Genomic DNA, 24,150 nt, shown 5'->3' with positions numbered 1-24,150 from the left:
TGAAGAGCCTGGAATATTCTCCTCCTGCTATATCCTCAGGACTGGGGACCAAATCATGCAAGGGGGTAGGGGTGGGGGGGCTCAGTGTGCACACCTCCCAGGGGCCTGGGCCTCCCCTCGCTGCAGGCACCACCCAGGGCACCACCGTCAGTCCCTCTGGCCCCCTCACCACGCTCTCAGGGAGGTGACCAGCAGCCAAGACCAGGGAACTCCCAGATTACCTGGGAGCTGGGTCTTCTCCCAGCCTCCACACCCCGACCACCCCCTCCACCTCTCTGAGACTTTGTACTCAACTCTACTCGGGTAGGTTTCTAGCTGTCTGCTCATACTGGACAGAGAGCTCTGTGAAGACAGAGTTGGGGGTGGGGGATCACCCTCGTGTCCCCTGCACAGCTCCAAACACACAGTAAATACCAAGTGAAATAGCCATTCCAAAGGAAAGAATTAGGTTAGCCCAAAAGTTTGCTTGGGTTTTTCTGTAATTATCTTATGGGAAAACTTGAATGAACTTTTGGGCCAACCCAGTAATCAACATTTATGGTAAAATGAAACTAAACCACAAAGGTAAATAAAAAGTAAGAAAAACATGCCAAAATGACTAATACGTGATTTGAGTTCAAAATTAGTATATAATATTTTTAGCCAACACCTTCTACAGAGAAGTTTGCTTTCATCTAAAGCTGAAACTCCAGTACTTTGGCCACCTCATGTGAAGAGTTGACTCACTGGAAAAGACTGTGATGCTGGGAGGCGTTGGGGGCAGGAGAAGGGGATGACAGAGGATGAGATGGCTGGATGGCATCACCGACTCGATGGACATGAGTTTGAGTGAACTCCGGGAGTTGGTGATGGACAGGGAGGCCTGGCGTGCTGCAATTCATGGGGTCGCAAAGAGTCGGACACGACTGAGCGACTGAACTGAACTGAACTGAAAGCTATCAATTCTCAAAATAACTGAAACTGTACAAATCTGTAAGATCATCTAAACTGAACTTTTGACTTTTTCCCTACTCGATCTTTTAATCTTGGCCGATTTTTGTGTGTAAAACCAACTTTGCATTCCTGTGATAAACCCCACCATGATGTCTGACCTTCTGTATACACTGCTGGATCTGATGTCCTAATATACTAAGGAATTTCATGTTAACATTCATAAGAGATGGCAATCTGTACTTTTCTTTTCATGTCCTTGTCCAGTTTGGGTATCAAGGTTATGATGGTCTCAAAATAAACACCTGAGAACAATTCCCTCCTACTCTATTTTCTGAGTGTTGGTCTACAATTGGTGTTATTTCTTTCTTTAATATTTTATTAAATTCAACAGTGAAGTCATTTAAGTTTGGAAATGTTTTAATTATGAATTGAGTTTCTTTAATAAATATGGGGATATTTAAGTGGGAATTTGCTGTATGACTCAAGGAACTCAAACCCAGAGGGGTGGGACGGGTGGGAGGTGGGAGGGAGGTTCAAAAGGGAGGGGACATATGTATACTATGGCTGATCTACATTGATGTATGGCAGAAACCAACACAATATTGTAATTATCCTTCAATTAAAAATAAATTAAGAAAAAAATGAACAAAGAAAAAATATATAGGGCTATCTAGATTTTCTATTTCTTCTGGTGTCACTTTTGGTAAATTGTGCTTTTCAAGAACTTATCCATTTCATCTAAGTTATTTTTATTGGCACAAAAGTTACTCATAATGTCCCTTGATTATCTTTTTAATGTCTGTAGGATATGTGGTGATGCCCCTTCTTCCTCTCCTAATATTGATAATCTGTATCTCTTCTCTCTTCTCATGATCAGTCTTGCCACGGGTTTATCAATATAATTAATCTTTTCAAAGAACCAACTTCTGGCTTTACTGATTTTCTTATTATTTGTCCTTTATTGATTTCTGCCCATATATTTCCTATTTCCTTCTTTTCTTTTCTTTGGTTTTAATTTATTGCTTTTGTCTAGATTCTTAAGGAGAAAGCAGAGATTGTTGATTTTACACAGGCAGACCTCAGAGACAGAGGGTTCAGTCCCAGACCACTGCAATAAAGCAAATATCTTAATAAAGTGAGTCACATGGATTTTTTGTTTCCCAGTGCATATAAAATTATGTTTATACTATACTGTAATCTCTTAAGTGTACGGTAGCATTATGTCTAAGAAAACAATGTACCTACTTTAATTTTAAAACAATTTATTGCTAAAAAATACCAACTATCATCTGAGCCTTCAGTGAGTCATCAAAGATCATTGATGACAGGTCACCGTAACACAGATAATAATAATGAAAAAGCCTGAAATATTGCCAAGATTACCAAAATGTGACAGAGAAATAAAACAAGCAAATGCTGGGAAAATGGCACTGATGGACTTTCTCCATGCAGAGTTGTCAAAAACCTTCTATTTGTGGGGGGAAAAAAATACAATATCTACAAAGCACAATAAAATGAGGTATGCCTGCATTTTTCTTCTTTTCTAATGTAGTTATATAAAGTTGTAAGTTTCCCTCAGAGGACTGCATTAACTACATCCCACAAATCTTGATATATTCTTATACCAGTTAGTTCCAATTACTTTCTAATCTCTCTCTGAATTCTTTGACCCAAGGGTTACTAGTGAGCAGAGAGTTGTTTAATTTTCTACTATTTGGGGATTTTCTGGTTATCTTATTGTTATTGATTTTTTAATTTAATAACATATTGGTCAGTGAACATATTCTTCATAATTTCAATCCTTTTAAATTTATTGGGATTTATTTTCATGACCAAGCATATTATCTATCTCTGTAAATGTTCCACAGGCACTTGAGAAGGTGTATTTTATTTGTTGGGTATAGTGTTTTCACGATGACAGTTCAGTTAAGGTGGTTGGTGGTGTTCAGATCTTTCACACCCTAATGATGTTGTTTTTTGTTTTTTGTTTTTTGTTTTGCAGGGGGGTGGCGGGAGTCTATTTGCTCTATCACTTATTGAGAGAGTCAAAAGCTTCCAACTATAAAGGTGAATCTAAGTGCAGTTCCCTTTGTTTCCACAAACTTTGCTTCACGGATTTGAAAGCTGTGCTACTGGGTGCTGGGCACAAACGAGATCTAATAGCAGGCCAATCAGTCTTTAAAATGCTGGCTTACAGGTCTGGCCCTTCACTGGAATTTGCAGTCTGGGGACACAGACTTCACCATCACCCTAATGGATTGGAATGGCTTACTAGTACTAAACTTATACGAAATGATTCATGCTGATCACTTGCCTTCCTTCTGGAACTCTGGAATCCTACTACGTGCTAGGCAGAGTGTGTCTACATGACCAGTTCCCAAAAAGCCCTGAGGTTTTTTGACAACCTATTGGCACTGAGTCTCTGGCAAGCTTCCTTAGTTGGCAGGATGTCACAGGTATTGTCCCAACTCGTTGCTGGAGTATGTCTTGTGGGAATCCCATGGCAGAGGACCCTGGGAATTCATACCCATTGCCTCCCGTATGCCTTTCCCTTGGCTGATCTTACTCTATTTTTTCACCAAAACAAATCTTTCCTTTCAAGATGACTATGTGCTGAGTCATGTCAAGTCCTCCTAGTCAATCACCAAACCTGGGGGTGACCTTGGGGGCTCCCATCACAGGTACATGCACATTTAGGGCCGTCACATCTTCCTGTCACTGTCAGTATGAGAGGTCCCTTTATTCCTGGTGATACGCTTCACCTTGAACTCTACTTTGTCTGAAATTAGTACAGCCACAAAGCTTTCTAATGTTTAGAGTTTACATGGGTATCTTTTTTTCCATTCTTTTCCTTTCATACATATGGTTTGAAGACATATATTTAATGTCTTCATGTTTAAACTGTGATTTTTTTATAAACAACTTATAAGTGGGTTTTAAATGTTAGCTTCTAATGTATGACTCTATTCTACAGACGGGCTTCCCTGGTGGCTCAGAGGTTAAAGCATCTGCCTGGAATGTGGGAGACCTGGGTTCGATCCCTGGGTCAGGAAGATCCCCTGGAGAAGGAAATAGCAACCCACTCCAGTACTCTTGCCTGGAGAATCCCACGCAGGGAGGAGCCTGGCAGGCTACATTCCATGGGGTTGCAGAGAGTTGGACACGATTGAGCGACTGCACTTTCATTTTCTATTCTACAGACAGTGTACATTTTTAACAATTATTTCAATGACATTATCCATTATCATAATGTCCATAAAAGCAAACACCTGAGTCAGAACAAGTGGTCATTTTAAGGAAGGACCTAATGAAAGGATGACAGGTCATTCATATCGGAAAAGCTATGCTGTCTTAAGGAAGAAGAAGAAATTCTTCATGAAATGACATGAACAGTCTATAACATATATGGGGGGGACAGTGTTTTTGTTTATTTTGTTTTTCAAAGAGTCTAATTTTGATCCTTTCTTTCCCAGAAATCCCTGAATGGAAACCCAATTATGTGACTTTCATCAAAGTATTGACTTTTATCTTTGGGAAGGAAGTAAAAACGATCCACATTTACCAATGTATAATACATACTGTTAAGAATATTTTTTAAGATATAGAATATAGCAATAAGCTACCATTCATGCCCCCCAAAAAAGAGAAATATACAAGTATATTTATTTGTTGTGGTTGCTTAGAAAGTCTGAAAGGTTGTACAGAAAAGAGGTTAATACCGGCTATATCCAGGATGAGACAGCCATAGGACAACACACTTACCTTGTGTGCCCCCTTGAATTTTGAACTATGGGAATTACCTTTTCAAAAACAAGTTAAAATGCATTAATAAAGTAAAATAGGAAAATAAAAGGAATCTCCTTTGTAAAATTCCTAGGCAAGAGGCAGCTGCTGTCTACTAGCTCATGAGCCCCTGGAGGCAGAGCTGCTGGAGCTGGTCTCCCTAGCTTGGAGTCCCAGCTGGCCGGCTGAGGCTGTGTTACTCTAGGCATCGACTACAAGTCACTCGTGTTGCTTCCTCTTCTGTAAAACAGGGGTAACAATGCTACCTCCTTCGTAGGGCTGTTGTGAGGATGAAGTGAACCAATACAAGAAAAGCGCTAAGAAGTAAAGTTGTTGGGGATGTCCCTGGAAGTCCAGTGGTTAAGCCTCTGCGCTTCCAATGCAGGGGGCATGGGTTCAATCCCTGGCTGGGGAATTGGGATCCTACATGGCATGCAGTGTGGCCAAAAAATAAAACAAGTAGAGCTGTAAGAGCAGTAATCACTGCAATATCTACACGGTAGCAAGCACACAGCAGGTGCTCAGTCACAGGGTTTGAAGTGATGATGGAGGATGTGAGCAATTTAACAATAGTAGGTTATTCTCAGACCTAGTGTTCAGACAACTCTGAATGCAAGGAGAATTGCTCTGCCAGCTGCAGAGGAAGAAGATACGGTCTTGCCAAGCCAAACCCCACAAGCCACATGCTCACAGTGGCAGGCCTGGATCCTTCCTGTGCATCCCCCCAGGACCCTGGGCCTCCCCAGGACAGTAAAATCACATGGGTGTTCTGTGGAGGCACATAAACACCAGCTTTTCTGGCAGGTTCCCTGGCAGCTGAGGGCAGAGATGGACATAGGGCCCCAGAGTGAGGGCCTGAGTGTGCAAAGGCAGTGGTGCCTCCACTTCATATTTCCCAGGATGCCCAGAGCTCCACCCCTGCAGTTCTAACCCCTAGACCATGTTGAGCCCTTGCAAACAACCTGGCCAGGAAATAACTCAGGAAATCGAATTACCCAGGTTTTTGGGTTGCTCCACTGTAGGCAGCAAGAAGCCTTGAGTCAGGGTCAAAAGTGCTGACCGAGTCGCTGAATCACATACCCTCTTTGCTGATGGGCCACTTTGCCTCCAAATGCTGCCACAGCCCAGGGTGATGGACACAGTGAAAGACTCAGATAAACACGTGAAAATCGATACTGTCTCAGCTCAGTGCGGTGAAAGCAAGCATTTGACATTAAAGAGTCAGTTTCTTTACCTGCTTAATTAACGGGCCATCGAGCCACTTCAGGACACACTGAAACGCTGTTGATTCCTTCAGAGGCTGGCGTGTTCTCTGTGGGTGCGGAGGGACCAGCAGGTTTTGGTCAAAGATCCTGTGCCAGTCGTGCATTCTGCCGGTCTCTGGGTCCCTGGGGCCTCTGGGATTACCTGCACCATTGGTGTTCAAATAAATAAGAGAGTTATGAGGGCCCAGGGCTTAGAGAACCTCCACTAATACCAGGGGAACCACCACCCCTGAGACCCACACTCTGTGACCTCCCCAACCCCCACTGCAGCCAAGGACTGGCATCCATGAGCCTTGCCCTGGCCAATCAGAGCATGCCTACCCCAGCCTCAGTGACTGGTTTAGGGACGGCCACGTGCTCTGTCCAGCTGCAGAGGTGGAGCCCTGCACAAGAGCACCAGGCCTTGGGAACTGAGGCTCTTAGAGGGGCCTGGGGGGGGGGTGGGGGGTGACCCACTCAGAGCCAATAAGGTGTGAGCTTAGAGCTTCTGTTGGTTCTGTTGTAAGAACACTCTCCTCTGGGGCCTTTGGAGCAGAGAGGCCATCAGCTAGGAGCTGCCAAGGGGGACACCATAGGAGGGGCCGCCTTGAGACACATACTAAAAGGCAGGCAGCGTGGGAACAAGGCCAGCGGTCCAGATGTCATCACGAGAGCCCTCGCTCAAGGGGACCCTGGAGTCTGGCACGCAGGACAGCCAAGCCACAGACAGTCCTGCTGGTGGAGCCAGGTGGGGACAGACAGTGTTCAGGGTGTCTTGGCAACCTGGCTCAATCAAGATTTTATCTGCCTTCCGGCAGACGAGGATCTGAACCTTCTCGAGACTGTCTTCAGCTGAAACAGAATCTTAAGCCCTTGGCCTTGATAAGAGGCTAAATTCTCCTAAAATGGCCAGCAAGGAGAAAGGGCAATGGGTTTGGTCTTCTAAGACAGCAGGTCTCTAAATGCAGTTCACAAAGCCCCAAGGTTCCCGGAGGTGGTCAAGGGCTCCAGAGGCTCAGAGCTATTTTCATAACCTCCAGATGCCACCTGAGTCTTTCACTGGGTTGGCATTGTGCTGACAGTGCCAAGGCAATGGTGGGTGAAGCTACTAGGGCCTCATCACCTCCCAAGACAACGGCAACCAAAGCCCACCAGCCACCCTGCACTCTTCGCCCCTCACAGCACAGAGTCCAGCAGCTTCACTTAATAAGGTCCCTGGGGAGGATGTGCAAACTATGGATTTTATTACATCTTGACTTGACCCTTGAGGATGCGTGCTTTTAGTATTCTGTGATGAAAGGGGGTAAAGCACAAAAAGCATCTCTGCTGCCAAATGAAGGGCCAGGGTCACCCCGAGGTAAGCCAGGTGTGATCGCTGGGCTGTGAGTTAAACTGCCTCCTTCCTGCACTCAGCAACACCATTCTTACTAAAAGAACAGCTCAGAGACAAACAATGGTGATTCAGAACTGGGCACTTCAAACATAGTCTGAACAAAATGAACCTGTCACTTCAAGGTAAACTCATAAAAACTGAGCTTTTGGGCAAAATTCAGAATTAGGAAAATCTGTGCCCTCCACTGTGAGCCTGACAGCTTCATAACCCTTGAAGACCTTCCTGACAAGATGGGTAGCGCTGGTAACGAAAAGTGAGCTTTTGAAATTGTGTGAGTAGATGTGTCAATATTTGGAAGATCTGCCTAACTCAGAAGCAGCTATTGTCCGAGAGAACAAGCACAATGATGTAAAATCCTGCATGGGGGAATGATCCACCCAAAGTGGGATGCAAACCAAAGGATTTAATGTAACAGTGTGAAAGTTTTCAGACAGGGTGTCAAACTCTGCTCACAAGAAACCCTTAAGGAACGATCGCTTGTGGGTTTGGGTACAGCACAGAAGCAGAATATCCACAGTCCTCTAAGGACTCCCCCCGCCCATCTACATCTCCTTCAAATCCTTCAAGCAAAATGACTCAACACAACAGACTCAACAGAGAAGCTGTACCAGTGAAGCAGTGCCCACTGGGATTCACAATCATGCAAAACAAAGCAAAAACCCAAAAAAGGGTCTTCCCTGGTAGTCCAGTAGCTAAGACTCTGTGTGCCAAATGCTGGGGGTACAGGTTCGATCCCTGGTAAAGGAACTAGATCCCTGGTAAGGGAACTAGATCCCACATGCTGCAATTAAAGATCCTGCATGCTGCAACTACGACCCAGCACAGCCAAATAAATATATATTTCAAAAACAAACAAACACACAAAACAACCCCACTCTTCTTGCTAATGTTTTTGTTTCAGAAAACATGGCTGGCTTTCATTAAAAAAATATATCTTTATATTAACATGTAACAGGTCTGCTGCTACTGCTAAGTCGCTTCAGTCGTGTCCAACTCTGTGCAGCCCCACAGACGGCAGCCCAAAAGGCTCCACCGTCTCTGGGATTCTCCAGGCAAGAACACTGGAGTGGGTTGCCATTTCCTTCTGCAATGCGTGAAAGTGAAAAGTGAAAGTAAAGTCGCTCAGTCATGTCTGACTCCTAGCAACCCCATGGACAGCAGCCCACCAGGCTCCTCCATCCATGGGATTTTCCAGGCAAGAGTACTAGGTCTACTGTTTTTAAATGAATTAATAACACTGTCAACATTTCTCAACAATAAATGTTGGTAGGCATCACTCACATTTTAGGAAGTTATTTGGAGTCCTCAATCATTTTTTAAAGCATAAAGCAGTGTGACACTAAAAAGCTGGAGAAAGGTTGCTCTAAAGGGACCCGAAATGCAGGGCTTCAGGCAGCCGGCCCACCTTCCACACTCACAGGCTATGCTGAGAATGCAGGGGGGCTCTGGAGGTATGAATGCGACTGGCCCCCCTGAGATGCTCTCCCACACCGGGTGGGCCTCAGCCTCCAGCCCCCATTGGAACACCACCCTGACCCTGCATACATCTCCTTGGGCCTCCAGATCCAGACTGTTACTGTATGAACAGTAAGGCACACACACCGGTTTATGTAGGGTTTTTTTCTCTGTGGGTTATGTTTGTCTGCTCAATACCACTTGTTTTGTGGAACTACCCTCCCCAGTTCTGGCCTGAGGGCTTCGGGGCTGGTCTCAAGAGATGACATACACTGTGTGTGTCTTCACTGGGACCCCAGCCATGGTGCCCTCTGGACAGGCTGTCTCCCAGGGCCAGCTTCTGCACCCAGCAGGCTTCTGTGCCTTTGGTCAGAGCACGTATCAGCTGTCCTGTGCTGACCTGCTCCCTGGCCCACTGCTTGCAGAAGGAAACCTACTCTCCTGGGGCCTTGATACCACACTTACCATCAGAGCTCAATCAATTCAGCCCTGAAACTGAAGTTTCAATAAACTTGTCTCTCCAGTTTTTTCTCTTTTTCAGGGAAATGTTTCATCATTGACATTAGTTATAAAATTGAGAGGTTTATTCCTGCAAAGAGAGGGCCTTCACAGACTGGGGGGTAACTCTACAGCAAAGCCTTTTCTGCCTCAGAAGCACATGTAGGGAAACACCCTCCGGAAGGAGCCCCCAGTGGCGGTGTTTCCTGGCTCCAGGACAGTGCCCCCTTTGTAGGTGGCTCCCTTGCCCCAGACCCCTAACCTAGTATATCCCACTTCCCTGGGTGATGAGCGGACCCAATACCACATTTGGCAGGACCGGTTGCGATGACAGGATGGCACTGGAGAAGACTCACTGGGACAAAAGGCAGATCTCCCAAGATCAAAGCTCTGAGCCAGACAGGTGGAGGCAGGTGGTGGAGATGGAGCGACTACTGGAGTGGGTGATGGAGGAAGAGGTGACTCCTGAGACACAGCCTCCTGGGAGTATGAGCCTGGACAGTCCCAGGGGCTCCATTACACACAGAGCTCTTCCCCTCCCGCCCGCCTCCCCCCGACCCAGTGCCCCAAACTCCTGTACACTCCATCCTGCCCTTGCTTCAGTTCCTCCCATTCAGCACGCCCTCTATCCCCCTTGACAGGCACACGCACCCCTAGATGAGTCTTCCTCTGGTGCCACCTCCCCAGGAAAGCAGCTCCACCCATACACACCCACTCACACGGGACCCTATCACAGAAGAGTCACCCAGCTTCCCCAGGCTACATGGTCACTGTCGTCCTGCAGGATTGAGCTCTATGAGGTCAGGACTAGGTCCTCAGTGTAAACCTTTCTAATGATTAAATAAATCATTCAGTTATGCTGGAGAGCAATGAAGAAAGCTGCGGAGGAAGGCAGAGGGGCCTTTGGGGCCAGATGAACCATAAAGAGAAAACTAGGAGGGTCCCGTGCTTTGAGCCCAACAAAAGGGTACAAGGGGCTCTCCAGAGGAAGGGGGAACAAAAGGCACCAACTTTTACTGAGTCCTTATCACGAGCCAGGCACTCACATTTTCATATTTGCTATTCCAATAACTCGAAGATAAGTACCACTACTGTCCCGTTCTTACAGATGTGAAAAGTGAGATCCTGAGGTTAAACAGCCAGCCTGAAACCTTACAGCCAGTTGTACAAACATCAAAGACATTATAACCTATGCCGGCCCCTCTGCCACCAAGGCTAGGAGAAGCTCTCAAGGGCAAAGTAGGAGCAAAGAGGTCGAGGAGCCTGGGCTGATCCTTGCTCTCCTCTCTGACTTCTGCAAAGTCTCTTGCCCTCCCAGCATCCGTCTCCCACCTACAAAAGGAGGGGGCCTCTGAAGCTCCCTGGAAGTCTTTGCTTCTGCAGACCTACTTGATCAACAAATATTCACCAAGCACCTGTTCTGTCCCAGTACAGTGAAGCAGACTGTCAAATACCCTGACTTCAAGACTCTAAATACCCAGTGGGACAAAGACTAGGAGGCAAGCCTGAGCAGCACACAGAAGACAAGCCTAACCCAGTATCCTTTTCTGGCAAGGGGGTGGGGGTGGGATGGAAAAGAGGAGGGACCCAGGCACTGAAGAGATCAGCTGGGCTGAGGTCTCATCAGCAGTGGTTCACCAAGGAAAGGGAGGGACAGGAGCCACAAGGAACTTCCCGGGCACAAGGAAGCTTCCCTCCCAGATGCAAAGAGATCTGGCCTGCCTGAATGCAGAAAGCTCAGGAGCTTTTTTGAGAGTAGACACGAAGTGCATATGTGTGTGTGTGTTCAGTAGTGTCCAACTCTTTGTGACCCCATGGACTATAGCCCACCAGGCTCCTCTGCCCATGAGATTTCCCAGGCAAGGATACTGAGTGGGTTGCCATTTCCGACTTCAGGGAATCTACCCAACCCTGGGGTCAAACCCGCATCTCCTGCATTGGCAGGCAGATTCTTTACCAACTGCACTACTTGGGAAGCAACCCCCCATCCTTTATTTTCAAGAGTAAGCAGAAGTCTAATTAAGCCCTGCCTGGAATTCCTCTTTCAAGGAGTATTATTTGAGTACCTACCCTATGCCAGGCCCTGGAGAACACTGCAGACAACCTCCTTGCCCTCGAGGAATGTATCTGAAGGGAAGCAGAAACACAGGATACAAGTTAGCACACAAAAGAGGTGGTTGTGACCTATGAAAATCACAGAGGAGAGGAGGGTGCAGGGAGCTGTGATGGAGACCCGGCTTGGAACTGGCGGCGACGGCACAATCATCTAAAGTACACCTTTTCCAACTACAGAAGCTTGTGAGACTTCCCACCTGTGCTTCAGTCAAAATGACACAGTGCGACAGTGAAGGCAGGACCAGGGCTGCGAAGGCATCTGTCTTCTATAGAGACAGACATGGAAAGAAACGTGCAAAGGTCTGAAGAAGGCAGCAGGAGACCGAGCTCTGGGGGTCTCAAGAGCACAAGGGCCCAGGTGGGGAGCTCGGAGGCGGTCAGAAGGTCGGCGTGCTGAACAGCGGAGGGGAAGGCGGGAGCAGCTCCAGGGTAGGCCTTAGGCAGGCAGGCTCATCGGAGCAGGGAATCCCGCGAGGGTCAGGGAGTCTCCAGATCTTCTCTGGGCAGCGGCGCTGGGTCGGGTCGGGAGGCAAAGCAGGGGTCCCCAGCAGGGGTCCGAACGGGAAAAGGGAAAGGCCAGTGCCGCGGTCTCAGCAAAGCCCACGCGGTCGCCGGAAGCTGAAGCGCTGCCAGCGGGTGCGGAGTCTAGGGGCAAAGTGCAGAGGTTGAGCCCCAAGAAGCCCCCGATACCCTACAGGACCAGGCGGCCCGGGACACACCAAAAGTCAAGGAGAGGGGGAGGAAAATGCGACCGAAGCGGGCACAGCCCCGCGCTCGCCGAGTTGCCGCGCCCCTCAGGCCCCGAGCCCCCAGAAGAGTAAGACGGAACACCCCACACACACTCCGGGATCAACGCTTCGGGCCGCTCGGTGGCCCCTGAGCCTCCGGACTGAGTCCAACCTCCCCCGCGGCGCCAGCCAACGTGGTTCCGCCCGTGGCTGGCAGCGTTACCTAGGAGACGAGCCTGCAGTAGCCCCCGCCCCCGGACGTCGAGCCCCAGGCTTCTGAGGAAGTCCCTCTACGACGGATCCAGAGGCCCGGCGCTGGCCGGTGCCCACCAGAGCCGCAGACCCTGCAGGCCGAGGACCGGCCAAGGGGCGCCCGATCCGCTGCCACCAGCCAGAGAAGCCTTGGAAGGGGAAGAACTCGCTCTCCGTCATTCACGTCAGCAGGACGCAGGGACCAATCAGAGCCCAAGTCCAGGGTCTCCGCTCCAGCAGCGCCAGCCAATCGGCGCGGCGGCGGGCCCGTCCTAATTTGCATGGTCGGCGATCCCTCAGCCAATAAGAGTGTGACTGGCGTGAAGAACAACCAATGAGAATCTAGAAGAGGAGTGGCCCCGGGCGTCCCACGAGGTGAAGATGCTGCGGGCGGAACCTGGTGGAGCAAGCGGGATTCGGGGGCGCTAAAGTCGCAGGGGCAGGGCGGGAAGGAAGATCCGGAGCGGGATAGAGGATCCGGAGCTGGAGCCCCCAGGTGAGTGCAGGGGGAGACCCCAGCCGTCCGCGCGGTCCCCTGCAGTGCGCCGGGAGAGCGGCGGCAGGCACCGCGAGGCCCGCGCTGACTCTCCATCTCCTTGTCCCCAGCGCGTCCCCGCACCCGCCTCCATCCTCACCTCCTCTCCAGCCGGCTCACCTCCTTCTCCATCATATCCCTTCCCCCATTCCGCCGTCCTTTGCCTGCCCTGTCTGCCAGCCTGCCCGACCTTTTAGCTCCATCCAGACCCCTGCCCCAACTTCATCCCTCCCCGACCCCTCCTTTTCCCGCAGCTTCGCCTCCCCCTCCCCCATCCCTCTTTCCATTCCCTCTCCCAGCCTCAGCGCACCCCCCATCGGAGCTCTCCTGGTCCTAGTCCTCCCCATCTCTCTCGCAAAGGCTCATCCTGCCTCTCCTTTCAGGTCCCTAGCCCCATCTTCCAACCCACTCTGCTCTCAATCCCTACGTTTCCCCATGGGCGCCCTCTCTCCACCTTGCCCTGCTCCCCAGGACCTTGACACTCCCCTCCTGCACCAGTTCATCTGGCTACCTACACACCTCACCCCACCGGGGTTCCTCTGCCCCTACCCCATCTTCAGCTTCTCTTCACTCCCCACCTCCCCTACCTGCTGCTGCTCCCACAGGACACAGGACACAGAGCCCCAGCTGCTGCACCGCGTCCTGCTGCAGTGGCTGTCCTGTACCTGCCCACCTTTCCACCCTGCCACCCAGGCAGCCTACCCTGGCTCTGCTCCCCCTGGCATTTGTCCAGGGGCTTCTTTGGGGTCTACACTTTGTCTAGAGCAGCCTCAGGGGGTCTCCAGGTGAGAAGTCCCTTAGCACCCTGCCTTCCTCCCTGGCCATCATGTCCCTCCCCACCCCACCCCCACTTTCCTGCTCAGCTTACTTTGTGATTCAGCATTTTTGGGGTGGTAACTTTCTTTGCCTCCTGGCATGATAGGGACCTGGTTGTGGGCTGAAGGCAGGGGGTCTTGACCCTGAATTAGAGGAACAGTCCTGAGCTACCTAGTGGGGTCAGGGTTGGGGAATGGGAAACCCACCAGTGGGGGCAGTCCTTTCCTTTTTCACTTGTCTGCCCTGTGTTGAAATGCATCCAAGGGGAGATGACATAAGTAATAGCTCTTGGGGAAATGGGCTATTAGCATTTATGGAAATTAATACATCCATATCCGAGGCACAGGAACACCAAGTTCAGGCCACAGCTGTCCCACTGTCTGTCATTTCAGGATTTCTTTCTCTGCAACTTCTCCTCCCCCTCAAAAATGCCATCCGCCTTTCAATGCCAAGAGCAAGCCCCTGCTCTGCAAAACAGAACTGCATTCAGGCCCCACTTTGCAGGGTTCAGGGACTGTGGAGAGTTGCGTCTGCCTTCTTGATTGTTGCTTGGTGTGTGGATTTCCCTGCAGAGCCCAGGCTCGCGTGTGGTTCCTGGGCTCCTGCCCCTGAGCTGTCATGACAGGGTGCCCAGAGTGCATTGGCTACCCAGGTCCTGTCCATGGGGCACACTCTCCAAGCCCATGCCCGGCCTCAATGACATTGAGGGTGTTCCAGCTGCAGTGCGTTCCTACCTCAAAAGCAGGCTGCTGGAGGCTCCCCTGCAAACCTGAGGTCCAGTTCCTTGTGCCTCTTTCTGCTGCACCAGCTCCCAGACCATGTGGGGGCTGAGCCAGTGCACGGGGAGGAAGGGTCTTGAGCAGTGTGAAACCAGGTCTCATGCTCAGAACTCTTTTGGGTCTGGACAGGGATGAATGAGCATGAAAGCAACTGCACACAGGTATAACAAAGACACCACGTTTCTTGTCTACTGGGGGTCATGGGCATGGCACTGAGGGACACAGGGGTGAGCAAGCTCCGGGGTGGGGCAGATTAAGAAGCTTCACACCTTGGGGCTGGCTTGCTTTCCTTCTTCAATGATCTTCTAAACCCCAGATGATTCAGGAGGAAGTGACTGGTACAAGTTTTGGTTTGCACTTTCCAGTAAGGGAGGGGGCCTCCTCTCGACTTTCCTGTTTGTTAGTGCTGGGGCCATAGCAACTGGGCAGCTCCACGCGTGGCAAAGGAAGGCCTCCTCCGCTTCTGGAACCCCGGGGAATGTGTGTGGTTTCCCAGGACTCCGGCTCGAAGGAGCATGTGTCTAGTCCTTGACCTCCACTTCTCCATGACCTTCACGTCACCAAAGATCCCAGAGCCGTTTCCTAAAGTCCCTCAATTACAGGCAGAACAGTGGCACTTCTGGCAGCATTTGAGGAAGACTGTCTCTGACTGTCTTCAGGGCCAGGGACGCCCCCCTCCATCCCCTCCCAGCAGCTAGGGGTCCCACCACATAGAGGTGAGCATGCTAGAGCTGCAAGGGGATTGGGCATCTTCCACTTGGGAAGCGTCAGCAGAAGCCCAAAGGCAGAGACTTCTCCAAGGTCACTCAGCGGTGTCAGACCCTGTGCCTCCTGCCAGTCTGAGCCAGGAATTTCTTTCTGCCCACTGGAGCAAACCAACACCCCACGGATGTGCCAACCAGTGGCCCTTCGAGAAGCAGTTGTGAGGTCATGCTGACACATGTGGGGAAATAGTACCATGGGTGCTTCTGAGTCAGTGGGGCTGTTGGGAGTCAGAGATGCCACCAACTGCAGAGAACCCTCAGCCACAGCATCCTGCCTTGCCTGGCAGTGCCCCAGAGCCAGGGCTCTGTCGTCCCTAAGATGTCATCAAAGAGATGGCAAGGGGCTGGGCCACTGGGTGAGATAAAAGCTAAGAAGGGACGCTGTGCTTTGATCTTGCTTCACTGCAGGTCCTTGTAAATAACCGTAAACCCACTCCCTGTGAGGGAGGCCAATTGGTATGGATGGGAACTAGGCACAGAGAGGTGGCGAGACAGACCCAGCCTCCTGATCATGAGGAACCTGGTTTCTCTTCCCACTACACCAGCCCCCTGCCTGTCCCACCAGGCTCTAGCCCATCCACAAGTGCCAGAAATCCTTACCCCCCATAGATGCGTCTCCTCCAATGTGCAGGAGGGTCAGGTTCAACCCCCACTCCAGTATGTGGAGGCTGCCTTTCTCATGACCAGGAAGCCTAGCACACTTAGCCTCCTAGCCTCTGCATGTCCCCCCTTTCTTTGGGGTGACTCTAAGGGGATGTGGTCCTTGGTTCAGCTAGTGCAGAGGAGAAAAAGGGACAGGGCCTCCCCCAGAGGGCTCAAAAGGGGCCAGTTGGGGACATCACTAGACTGGTCATCCCATCACTGCTGGGGTGAACTTAAGCCTTTCCATCCAGCCTGGCCTTGGCAGGAATGTGAGTCTCCTCCCCAGGTGGAGGTGAGCAGCTCCTGGGTCTTCATACCTTTGGCCACATCCCGCGAGCCTAAGACGGAGCCAGCCTTCCTCTCTCTGTACAAGGGATGCACTGCAGGCCCGGCCACCCCCACTCAAGAGTGTGCACTGCGCCCACAGGCTTTCTAACTCATCAGCTGGAAAATGGAGTCTCAGGAGGTACCCCCCTGCTCCACCAAGTGACCAGGTGGTTAGCTCTGGAGACCGGGGGCATCTGGGGTTGTATGTGTCCCTTGCCACAACACCTGTTCACCCGCATCTCTGGCTCCCTTGCAGGCAGCCCATCTTCCCTCTCACTCCAACACACAGGCGCTTGCAGAACTGACTGTCTTGGTGACACATTGGGAAAAGGGGGAAAGCAGAAATGGGCTGGGAATGTCTCCCGTGCTGCAGACCCACTTGGGGGCCTTTTCCCCACCAAGATCTTGAGCCATATTAGGGGGTTTTCCTGCACCTAACTTGATCATGGATCTTGAGCCCAACTGCTGAGTCGCTGAGATCCATCATCCAACTCAACGGATGAAAGCCAAGTGCATGTTTGTCCTTCTCAGATCCCCACACCGGTTCAAAGCAAACCAGCAAACTTCATTTTCGGGCTAGTTTCTCAAGTAAGCGAGCAACTTCTGGGGTCCTGTAGATACAGGATCTGGTTCACAAGCACAGCAGTCCTGGCCTGTGGCTCCCAGGGAAGAACTAGCTGTCTGAGTGTTCGGCTCTCTCTCCCAGCTGCTCTGCCCTGTGCTTGCATCTCCCTTTTTCGGGCTTGGTGAAACGACACAAGTAGAGGCGTAAGAACAGTCCCTGGCATAGGGCAAGAACCTCCTCAGCTTCCCAGCCTCTGCATCATCACAGGCTGAGCACAAGCCTTCACCCTACCTGGAGCCCAGGTGGCTCCCGGGAAGGCTCAATCTGAGTGACTCAGGTCGCCCTCGGAGTCATTTCAGGAGCCCACATGGGGCTCCTCAGAGGGGCTGTATGCTCCTGGAGAGGAACCTGGGAGAGCCCAGCTGGTGGCTCTCGTGGAGGGAGGAGGGCTTTACCTATCTGTGCAGATCATAGCCTCCCTGTGAGTGGAGGGACACGCCCCACCCTGTCCTCCCTACCCCAGGCCTCCTGGAGGACACCCGCCTGCCCACCTGTGCAGTGGCCTGTAGGGACCAGGGGACTGCAGGCCCGGCCCCCAGCTCACCCACCCTCCGCACCACAGCATGTTTTCATCTTCCATCTCTCAGCAGCTTTTCGATCTCTCAGAGCGAACATCCCTGATGTCCACAAGCTGTCAAATGCAGCCCAGGACAGAAGGAGCTAGAATTCTGGCTGGAAACATTGCATTCCCTAGCTCCCTGTGATGGTAGGGGCTCACTCAAAACAGTGCCCTTCCTGCCCCTTCTGGATGAAGGCAACTCAGAAATAACTCAAACAAGGAAATTCTGATGAATCCACAAATTAAAAAGTAAATTAGAATTACACATTGTTTAAAACCTGTAATACCGCCAATGGGGAAAGGCCTTTGTGGCAGACATTTGAAGGGCCAAGAGTGAGCAAGACCCACCTCACCTCCACCTCTAGGGGCCAGGAGCCAGGAAGGGGAGGCAGTAACCGCAGACCAGGAGCCATGAGAGATGCCTCTGCTGAGAGAGGAGAGATGGGGGCAGATGGGGTTGACCCTTGACCCACACCTTGAAAGGAGGCAGGGTTGGGACAGCAAAACTGGGAAAGGACTGTCTGGGAGGGGACCCTGTCTGGGCAAGTGCCTGAAGGGAGGACAGTGGGGGCGGAGCGCGTTGGACGGTGGCCGAGGTCCAGGGGAAGCGCAGGTGCCTGTAGGAGCTGTTGGCAGGGGGGTGGGGGCAGGAACTGGGGTCTGAGAGAGCAGCCATCAGATGAATGGGGGCTTTGGAGCTGGCAGTGACATGTCCAGGCCAGGATGAAGGAGGCAGATGTGTCTATGACGTGTGGGGAGGACCCGATGTGGTGGCGGGGGAGGCCGCGTGTCTTCTTAAGGGGAGACTGTTGTCTGTATTGGGTGCATCTGTAGACCCAGCATCTCACACAGAGCGGGACCCCATAGATATGTCTGGAGCCGATGAAAAGAATGAAAAGATAGAAGGGCAGCAGAGCACGGCCTCTGTGGAGCTGGGCGGCAGTGGGATGTGGAAGGTGAGAGGAGCCTGGGACCCCAGGCTTTCATCCCTGGGTGTCGTCGGCCTGCACCCTGCTGACCCTGCCTCGCTGGGTCCAAGCTATGTGCTTCGGCCTTCAGTTTGGCTGTGGGCATTGAAATGGGAGCCCTGGGTTCAAATGGGGTTCAAGCCCAACAGGATCGCTAGCACCCACCTGTCACAGCCCAGGCAATGGACCAGGTCACCCTGCAGGTGGGGACAAGAGTGAAGGGGGGCAGAATAAAGAGCCCAGAGAGTGGTCCTGAGTGCAGGATTCGAGAGAAAAGATGAAGATCAGGACAGGAGGAGACCCTGGGTTACCCTGGAGCCCAGGAGGAAATGGAGACAGGGCGGGAGGAGGTGTCCATTGCGTCAGGGGGGCCCCATGCTGCTGGGGCCAGCCTCTGCCAGAAGTGGAGGTGATGGCACTCCCCACCCCCACAACAGGTACATGTGCCACCCTCTTTGCCCTGTTCTATGTCGACTCCAGTTTAAGGAGCTGACATTGTCCCCCTTTTACTGGTGCAGAAATAGGCCCTAAAAACTGAGGTGATTGTCCTCAAGTCACAGAGCGTGAACAGGGAGGAGTCAGGATCTGAATCGGCTGTTGGGGGCCAATTCCCACCCTCCTGACCTTTGCACTCTGCTGCCTAACTGCATGCTAAGTCACTTCAGTCAAGTCCAACTCTTTGCGACCCCATGGACTATAGCCCGCCAGGCTCCTCTGTCCATGGGATTCTCCAGGCAAGAACACTGGAGTGGGTTGCCATGCCCTCCTCCAGGGGGTCTTCCCAACCCATGGGTGGAACCCGCGTCTCTTACATCTCCTGTATTGGCAGGCAGGCTCTTTACCACTAACGCCACCGGGGAAGCCCAGGCTCCTGAGAAATCTGACCATGATAGAAGGAAGGACGGTGAGAGAGGCAAGCAGGTCAGTGGGAAGAAAAGTCACTTTTCTGGTGAACTGGGTCCGTCAGCCACATCCTCAGTCTGTTCATTCATAAAAGATGGTTCTATGGTGGGTGATTCTGTGTCCTGCCCTAGGAGGGACCTTTCTGGGGATGCCTGTGAACTGCAGGGCTGGGGCTCATCCTTGCAGTCTCACTGATGCGTGTGACATGACTGCAGAGAAGGGAGCCCCTCTGGTGGCCCCAGAGGGACCAGGAGGTCCTGAGCCCTGAGACACACATTGGGATCACAGGGGGAGAATGAAAACAGCCCCCTCGAGTCCTGGTGGGGTTCAGTGGCCACTGGCCTGGGGTTGAGAGGCAGCACTTTGAGAAACACTCAAAGTTTGCAGCAGACTTTCCCATTTCTACTTTGTAAAGTGGCGCCCAAGGACACATACCTTGACCATTGGAAGTTCTGATGAGCAGGGCTTCCTGGGGCTTCTTCAGTGCTCTGGAACTTGGGAAGCCCTCACTCGACTGGGCCACCTGCTATGCTTTTGTCAGCTTCGAATCCCAAATCCAGCTTTATTCCTGCTGTGGGTGGGGAGTTGCTGATGTCAGCCATGCCCCAGTCCCCCTGGAACAACACTTGGCCAGGAGGCTGACTCTCTCACTTGTCCTGAGTGACAGAAGCAGGCGCTCTACTCAGGAGCAGGCCTGTCCCTCGGGACTGAACCTGTGGCATCCCCTCCCCTTCTCATGAGTCCTGCCCCCCGCCACACCTCTGCTCAGCAGCTCCCTCACCCCCCAGGGAGTGTTGCCTTTGCCTCTCACTGAGGAGAAGGTGTTTTTTGTCACCCAGTCCAGGAGGCCTGGAGCCATCTCTACCCCCTGCTACTGCCAAGGTCACAGAATGCCCAGAATCCCCAGAAAAGGGATCATTGCAAATCCCAACAAAATGCCACCCCCTTCCGCAGGGACACAGAGCTCTGACCCTCCTGTGCCCTGGCCAGGGACACAAGGGCTCCCGGGAGGCTGTCATGCTTCCTCCTCAGCCCGAAGGCTGAAGGTTGGGTTAGGAAAGACCACTGGTGGCCCCTGGAGCAGTTCGTGTAGGGTACATGTGGACCACGCCCTAAACAAAGGGCCTGTTCAGATGAGACCCATCCACCACCCTGGGCCTGACGTCACAACACGAGGGACTCTCGTTGCTCGTAGGAGCAACCCTGCTCCTGATCCTCACTTGTGCTCCACCCCTTCCTTCACTGACCCAAGAAACAAGGGCACAGACAGGGCCACTGCCCTCAGGAACCACAGTCAGTGGGGGAGGAGGTGTGGGCTCCAACCCATGGAGGTGCCACTCAGGCCACAGCAGAAGTGACTGCAGGCCCAGTGGGCACAACACGAGAGGACAAGGTGCATCCACGTGGTCGGGAAGCGAGGAGGCGAGCCTGGAGCTGCTGTGGTTCTCACTGAAGACAGAGAAAGGACAAGGTGGCTTTCTGGGCAGGGAGAGCCACACACAAAGGTGCAGAGATGGCTGGCGGTTGCAGCGGTGGTGTGGGGGGCTGGGAGGAGTCCGCATGAGAGGGACGCGGGGTTAGTTGAGGAAAGATCTTGGCGGCTGCTCACCTGTTTTGGTAGGGGCCACACCAAGCAGCATGTGGGATCCTAGGTCCCCAACCAGGGATCAAGCCCACACCCTCTGCACTGGAAGCGCAGAGTCTTAACCACTGGACCAGGGAAGTCCTAGGCGCTGCTCATCTTTATTTTTTGCTGATGTTGTTCAGTCTCTCAGTCATGTTTCACTCTTTGTGACCCCATGGACTGCAGCACACCAGGCTTCCCAGTCCTTCACTATCTCCCAGAGTTTGCTCAAACTCGTGTCCATTGAGTCAGTGATACCATCCAAACATCTCATCCTCTGTCGTCCCCTTCTCCTCCCCTCAATCTTTCCCAGCATCAGGGTTTTTCCCAATTAGCCAGCTCTGCATCAGGTGGCCAAAGTGTTGGAGTTTCAGTTTCAGCATCGGTCCTTCCAATGAATATTCAGGGTTGATTTTCTTTCAGATTGACTGGTTTGATCTCCTTGCTGTCCAAGGGACTCTCAAGAGTCTTCTCCAGCACCAAGCATCAGTTCTTCAGCACTCAGCCTTCTTTGTCGTCCAGCTCTCACATCTGTACATAACTACTGGAAAAACTGTAACTTTGACTATATAGACCTTTGTCAGCAAAGTGATGTCCCTGCTTTCTGATATTTATTTAGCTGTGTTGGGTCTTAGTTGCAGCATGTGGGACCTTTAAGCTTTATTGTGGCATATGCAGAATCCTGACAGCATCCTTTGTTGCATTGCCCAGACTCTCTAGCTGTGGCTCGGGCTGTGCAGTGCATAGCCTTAGTAGTTGTGGTGCTTGGGCTTAGTTGCTCCATGACATGTGGGATCTTAGTTCCCTGACCAGGGATGGAACCCATGTCCCCTGCATTGCATGGTGGAGTCTTAACCATAGGACCACCAGGGAAGTCTAAGAGGCTACTCATCTTTAGATGAAAAATGGCCCTGGCCAGGACACAGGCGGAGAAGGCAATGGTACCCCACTCCAGTACTCTTGCCTGGAAAATGCCATAGACGGGGGAGCCTGGTGGGCTGCAGTCCATGGGATCGTGAAGATTCAGACACGACTGACTGACTTCACTTTCACTTTTCGCTTTCATGCATTGGAGAAGGAAATGGCAACCCACTCCAGTGTTCTTGCCTAAAGAATCCCAGGGATGGCAGAGCCTGGTGGGCTGCCGTCTATGGGGTCGCACAGAGTCGGACACAACTGAAACAACTCAGCAGCAGCAGCAGCAGGACACGGGAGGGTGTAAACAAGGAGGCATCTCTGCGCCTAAGACTCAGAGCACCTGTGTCCCTGCGGAAAGGGGGTGCTGTTTTGTTGGGATTTGCAATGGCTTTTCAGACATCCCGTGACCTTGGAAAGAGCAAAAGAACATATGAGGCTCCTCTGTGGGTCTGAGCTGGGTCATGAATCCAGAATGGGGGAAAGGGAGCCGACAGGTCCCTGGAGGCCCCCACCCTGTCCCCTGTCCATAGTTCCCTTGGGAGCCCTGAGCTGCTCAGCTAACATGATCGCCACAGCGCTCCCACAAACACACACACACACAAAGCCTGTGTATCAGGCTGGGCCCTCATTCCCTTCCTCACCCAGGGCTGGAAGGTTCTGGCAAAGCCCACTGGGGTACTGCTGGGAGGGATATGGAGGAGAGGGTTTCTCCCCACCTTCCTGTAGCCTGGTAACCATGGTAACAATGGGGAACTGCTGGAGGCTTCCAGCCACCTGCTGGGCTGTATGGATGCCAAGGGCCAGGCAGGGACCCATGGTACAGGCGTATGGGCCCTGGGCAGCAGCCTTTGTGAGCAGCAGGAGAGGGGGTGGCAGGTGCAGCCCCAGTCACCCAGGCCTCTGCAAGCAAAGGGCCCTGGGTCAGGGGCTGAGGGCAACAGGGCAGGGGACACTTCCCCAGTCCCTTGAGGGGATGAGATGGCACTTGCTCCCAGGTTCATGCAGAGCCCCTGGTCTCTAAAGCAGCCCTGAGCCAGCAGGCATATAAACTGTTATAGGGTCTATTTAATTTATTATTGAGTGGGTGGGCTGAGCTCAAGTAGCCAGCAGTCCTCAAGAAAGTCCCTTTGGGCTCTTTACTCTTTAACACCATGTGGTCCAGTCACTCGTTTTAGGGAGAGAGGAACTGGGGTTCATGGAGGAATGAGACTTGTTGGTGGCATGGGGCCCCCAAGCAACTCTCTGACCGCCAACTGGTGTCCACTCCCTGAGCCCCCCGCCAGCATCCCATAAGTCTCTCTGAGCTACCAATGTCCAGTCCCTCCTAGAGCATGTGCCCCCTAAAGATAGGTCATGTCTGTCCAGTCACCTCTGTACCCCCAGCTCAGCCCTGGGGCAGGCACATGGCAGAAGCAGGTGCTTGGCAATGATCAGAAATGATGGACCCTCCCAGAAGGCAGAACAGGGTAGGCTGGTGGCTGCCACCTCACTCAGGAATATCAGAGAAGTGAAACCCCTGGGCAGAAACCAAGCGCCAGAGCATCCCCGGAACCGCCTCCATTCATCAGAGCACTTCTGGGGAGCACCTGCATCCCCCAACCCAGTCCCTTTCCTTCTTTCGTTAACCAGACAGCCCGTGCCTGGTCCTCCAGGGAGACACTCACTGCTTTGTTCATGTGGGTGAATATGGGCTTCCCAGGTGGCACTCGTGGTGAAGAGCCCACCTGCCAATGAGAAGACATAAGAGACTCAGGTTCGATCCCTGGGTCAGGAAGATCCCCTGAAGGAGGAAATAACCACCCACTCCACTGTTCTTGCCTGGAGAATCCCATGGACAGATGAGCCTGGTGGGCTACAGTCCATGGGGTCGCAGAGTCAGACACAACTGAGTGACTTAGCATGCAGCACGTGGGTGAATATTGCTGGTGGGGTAGGACCTCCAGGGCCGTCACCCTCCCTGTAAGCCCAGGGAAATCTCGCCTGACCCAGGCTGATTTCCTCGACTTCCACGAGACCTTGGTCCTTCGAGCCACTGCATCGCAAGTGTCCAAGGCCCACCCTCACAACCCATTGCCTCACTGTGTTGATGTCGCCAGGGCTCAGAGCTGCGGAGAGGTGATGCCACAGTCGTGAGCACCCTCCACCCCTCCATTTCTTGTGAGACTTCACTCCAGGAATGAAGTCCTAGTGCCGGTTCTGGCACTGCCCATGGGCAAGACTGCCCTCCCACCTCCCCTTCTGTCCACTCATCCGCCCAAGGAGCCTCCGGAGTCCCTGCTTGGAGGAGCT

General features: G+C 52.1%; 1 protein-coding gene and 1 long non-coding RNA gene across 3 annotated transcripts in view; one reads left to right on the top strand and one right to left on the bottom strand.

Moving 5' to 3' along the window:
* Positions 1 to 12,115, bottom strand: part of NPHP4 — a 146,504-nt gene extending 134,389 nt beyond the window's left edge. Inside the window, exons 1-3 of the long non-coding RNA XR_001919296.1 lie at positions 11,619 to 12,115; positions 11,377 to 11,433; positions 5,951 to 6,123 (exon numbers count right to left, since the gene is read on the bottom strand). This is a non-coding gene — a long non-coding RNA (nephrocystin 4). The remainder of the gene's footprint in view (positions 1 to 5,950; positions 6,124 to 11,376; positions 11,434 to 11,618) is intronic.
* KCNAB2 (potassium voltage-gated channel subfamily A regulatory beta subunit 2) overlaps positions 12,793 to 24,150 on the top strand; it is a 96,317-nt gene continuing 84,959 nt past the window's right edge. For both annotated transcript variants that reach the window (XM_018060455.1, XM_018060452.1), the window contains exon 1: positions 12,793 to 12,897. The gene's annotated coding sequence lies outside the window, so the exon portion shown is untranslated. The remainder of the gene's footprint in view (positions 12,898 to 24,150) is intronic.

This window comes from Capra hircus, chromosome 16, assembly GCF_001704415.2.
Source record: "Capra hircus breed San Clemente chromosome 16, ASM170441v1, whole genome shotgun sequence".
Classification (NCBI taxonomy): domain Eukaryota; kingdom Metazoa; phylum Chordata; class Mammalia; order Artiodactyla; family Bovidae; genus Capra; species Capra hircus.
Note: the sequence above shows the minus strand (reverse complement) of the source record. Positions and strands in the feature narration are given on the sequence as shown.